Raw genomic sequence first — 4566 nt, forward strand, 5'->3', positions numbered from 1 at the left:
AAGAGCCTCTGCAGCAGGCTGGCTGTGCTCTAGATAAGTGAGCTAAGTCACATGGCTGGTGGTTAATCCAGCGTCTCACCAAGTTTCTGTGAACAGAGACAGATGTTATAATTGTGCAACGATGCTGTAGTGCTGGCTGAGAGCACACACTTCTCATGAAGAGGAACAGAGTCGGTTCCCAGCGCCCAACCAGGCAGCTCAGAAACACCCATGACTCTAGCCCCAAGCAATGGGATGTCCTCTTCTGTCTCCTTAGGCGTTTGTATTCATGTGCATGAACACACACAACACAATTTTAAACCCAAGATTAAAAGGTATAAATATATTTTCACTATATTGTATACATGTGCGCACATTTAAGAGGATAACCAGTCCAATCGGTGGTGTGGGTGTGTTATTTTTGTTTTTGTTTTGGGATAGTCGTATCTCTTTGGCCTGTGACTTTCTGAATAGACTAGATGAGCTGGCCAAGGATCCCCTGTCTGTGGTTCTCAAGAGTAAATATTACAAGCACAGCCCACCATTCTTGGCCTTTTTTAATTTTATTTTTATTTTTAATTTGGGGGATCAAACTCAGGCTGCCAAAAAGAGTTACTAGGCTGAGTCCTGTACTCCCCTCCCTCGGGCTGATTTCCTGCTCCTCCTCCTCCTCCTCCTGGCCCACTCTCAGGCAATCTGGCAGAAGAACACTCTTCCTATGTGAGTGTGAATAAAACAGTGTGGAGACGTGCACATTCAGCCAATGGGAACTCTTGACTGAACTCTCAAGCCGTTTCCTTACCATGGACTCAGAGGCTGAAGTCTGCCTTTCCCACAGGAATACTAATTTTTGACTGACGGCCTAAAGAGTTCTTAACCTGATGGGTATGTCATCTAGATTATTCTCTTTCCCCATCACAGGGCACTGAGCTAGAAAACGGCAAATCCCTTGAAAGTAGTGGAAGTGGAAGATTCCAGGGCAGTAGAGGCCTTGAATTGGGGAGGACAGGACATAAACAGGGAAATACTGGCATCCATCGCTCAGTGACTGCTCTGCCCTTAGAGCACCCCTCAGGATTCGGCTTTTCCAATAGGTGTTCATTTATTTATTACCTTATATATTGTGATCTGAAGCTGAAATCCAGAGAATCACCCATGCCAGATGGGCATGGTCTGATCTGCATGCTGCATGGTCACATCATCTTTAATCTGTTATGTGTGGTTTCTGTTAGAAATAACTTTTAAAGATTTATTTATTTATTATATGTAAGTACACTGTAGCTGTCTTCAGACACTCCAGAAGAGGGCATCAGTTTTCGTTACGGATGGTTATGAGCCACCACCATATGGTTGCTGGGATTTGAACTCAGGACCTTCTCCAGCCATCGCCAGCCTCTGCCTTAACTTCTTTAACACTGCTCAATATCATAATCCTGGTTACTTACAAACAGGTCAGCGGCACTGGAGTAGTTTGTGGATTCTCCCACGCCTAGCGATTTACAACAGGAGTTCACTGTCTGGGGTCTGGGGCCCTGAAGTCTAAACCTGAGGTGTCTCCCAGACAGGACCCAGGTGTTCCGTTTTAGGTTGAGATTTATCAAGTGTTTTAGTGGTAGTGAGACAGCTCAATTGGAATCGAGCGCGTATTTTGGACGGTCAACTTACTACGGATTTGGAGGTAGTCAGACAGAATTGTTTTCTGTCATCTAACACGTAACAATGGTATCGGAATGTCGATTCATTATTTTTCCACCCACAGGGACCAGAGTCAACATTTTGTGGAACTCTGCCCCCATCTCCCAAAGGAATTAACTATCCTGTTAACACGTTCCAATTAAACTCCTCGTGCCCTATAGCCACACCCCGGCAGATCTCGGTAGTTTTGAAAGCCGGGTAGATGATGCTTTCCTGGGTTAACTTCAGAGAGATTTGTAAGGGCCTCGTCAGCTGCGCACACACAGGTTTTCTAACTTTGGAGAATTACTGGATCGATAGCGGGGACAGGGCGTTGGTGAAATGAAGACCCGCAGAGCTCTTGGACCGGCAGTCAGAGACCTTGTCCCCAAGCCTGGCGGTAAAAGCAGTTTGAGTTTAGAGTGGTGCTTGTGACGTTTCTCAAAGCCGTGCCTCACGCCTTACGCGTCGCGCTTTTATAAATCCTCCTTTGTTCGTGTTCTACTTTTGTGGTTGTTGCCACAGCAAGGCCACCAATAAAGGGACTGGAGCGCGGAGGGTCCCTGGAGAACAGGACCAGCGGTGTCTTTTCACCAAAAGGTCCCGGAAAACCAAACTTCTGGGAGGTGGAGGCTGATGCGCTGCATTGGTCTCCTTGGTGTCTGCGGGCGACTTCGGAGTCACAGGTATTCATTTGTTGTCACCAAGGTATGTATTTTCTGGGCGACTCGAAAATACTCATTTCAGAATCCCACTTTCTCAACTCCTTCGCGACTTCATTAAAGAAAAACCGAATGACACGGAGGGCATCCCTGTCGTCTCTTCAGGTTCCCACTGAGGCAGATTAAAAAACACCACGAAGCGCCGGGGTCCCCAAAACTTCTGGAATAGCTACAGGTCTAGTGACAATAGTAAGTTCTAGTTAAGCTGAGCGGAGCTTGGCATAGCTGCGACCCAGGACAGGCGTGGATGGGCCGAGAGGACTCGTCCTTGAGACGGACTAGGGCGCGCTGGTCCTGCACTCTTCTCAACCCGCGGCGACTCCACGGACCGCGACCGTGTCCAGAGAGACCACGTCCCGCCGGCCTGGAGCAACGCAGATCTTCTGGGAACAAGTACCCTGCCTCTCCTGAGCCGCTGGTCAGGAATCCCCGCGACTAGATAGCTTCTAGTAGAGAGGCGTGATCTGAGGGAGGCCTGCCACCCTCTGCGTTATCTGAATGTTCTTGGCGAATGTATTCTGAAATTGATTAAAATTGGCAAGACTTCCAATAGTCACTTGTGGGTAAGAGGAAGAAGTGGGTTGCGGAACTCCGTCGCGGCTAGAGGACTGCTTGTAGTTTGTGCGTCGACCCAGACCGAGTTGAGGAATGAGTGAGTGCAAGGCGACATTTGCTGCTCTCGTACAGAATTTTCTTTCTGCTCATAAAAACTTCTACTTAGACTAAGGTGAGGTTTGTAAGTTTTTACATCTTAAAAAAAAACCTTAAAATTTCGAAAAACAAAACGAAACTTTTTCTCATTTGTCAACTTTATCATCAAATATCTGTAGAGGTCGTAAGAGCAAACTTAATGTCTGGCCGGTTAGCTCAGTTGGTTAGAGCGTGGTGCTAATAACGCCAAGGTCGCGGGTTCGATCCCCGTACGGGCCATGTGTATTTTAGCTACTGTGCTTTGCCTCCAAAATAAAAATAAAAGATGTAATGAATATGACTCTTGACTGTGTTTCCTTTTGATTGCCCTGTGCCGTCTAGCTGCGTTCTTATTTTGTGATTTAGTGTCCTGAAAGCACACTTCATATTTCGTAGAGAACCAGAAGCTATCCGTCTGGAAGCAGTGGGAAACAGCAGTGAGTACCTGGGTCTTTCTCAGTGTCCCTCTTCTCGTCACACTGACTTGACCAGCTGACTTCCTGCAAAGCTGTGTGCATTAGAAGGCTGGGTAATGCTACCAGGAAAACCCAGTCCTGGCCTCTGGCTGCCCCTTCATTTCTGTTTTCTGCCTTCTGTTAATCTAGAGACACTGAACTGAGGAATGTCGGGTTCAGAACCCCAAGTCCTCCATCAATGTCCAGCTGCTTAGTGAGGTCCAAAGGATCTTCCAGCCGAGATCTTTCCAAACAGTTTTCTGAACCTGAGTTTTGTCCCTCCCAGCAGTCCCAGGGAGCCCAGCAAAGGTCTGTGTTGTGGCATTTACAATGATCCTTTTAGTGAGCTTCCCTGTTACATTATAGAAGGCAAATATCAAGACGATGTAATGTAATAAGTCAGATGTTTGAGATATTTCTCCGAACTTTTGTTAGTTCTTTAAAGTGCTGTGGATTGAATTAGGGCTTTATACGACAGGCAAGCACCATGCCTCTAAGCCACAGCCCATGACTTGGGTACTTTTAAAAGTCTATACAGTGAATTTGAGAAGTGTGCAGGCAAAAAAAGATGTGTATTGTGCTCCCCAAAGGCACACAAACCCGCGGGAGGCATGCTTTGTGTTGCCCCAAAATCAGGATGGCGGTGAAGAGTGCAACCATTAAGTACAAAGGCGGTGAGATTCTGCAAGGTTGGATTCAAAAGCAACGGGAGTGAGGTGGCTTAAGACATGGGAGTTTCCCTTCCACTCATCTGAGATGAATGACACAGAGAGCCAAAGTCTTCTCAGACCCAAGCATCTTCAGAAGTTGAACGGACAGAACAAGTTATAAAGGATGTTTCTCAGAGTACAGTTTATGAAACCTTAGCTTTTCAGGAGACAGAAGATAAAAATAGTCACAGCCTTCTTCTACAACAGGGAAAAGCTGAGGTTTCACAGCACAGGGTCCATCCAGTTCACTGCTGACTCTAATCTCAACGCTCAGGCCTCCTCTACCGGCTTCACTTGGCCTCCTGATCCTGGGTGGGAACCTAGGAGTCGAGTAAT

At 46.9% G+C, this 4566-nt stretch overlaps 1 non-coding gene across 1 annotated transcript; it reads left to right on the plus strand.

The window, feature by feature from the left end:
• Window positions 1-3231: 3231 nt before the first annotated feature.
• Trnai-aau lies at window positions 3232-3305 on the plus strand. The gene has a single exon. It is a non-coding gene; the product is annotated as a tRNA-Ile (tRNA).
• Window positions 3306-4566: the final 1261 nt, after the last annotated feature.

This window comes from Mus pahari, chromosome 16 (assembly GCF_900095145.1).
Source record: "Mus pahari chromosome 16, PAHARI_EIJ_v1.1, whole genome shotgun sequence".
Lineage (NCBI taxonomy): Eukaryota > Metazoa > Chordata > Mammalia > Rodentia > Muridae > Mus > Mus pahari.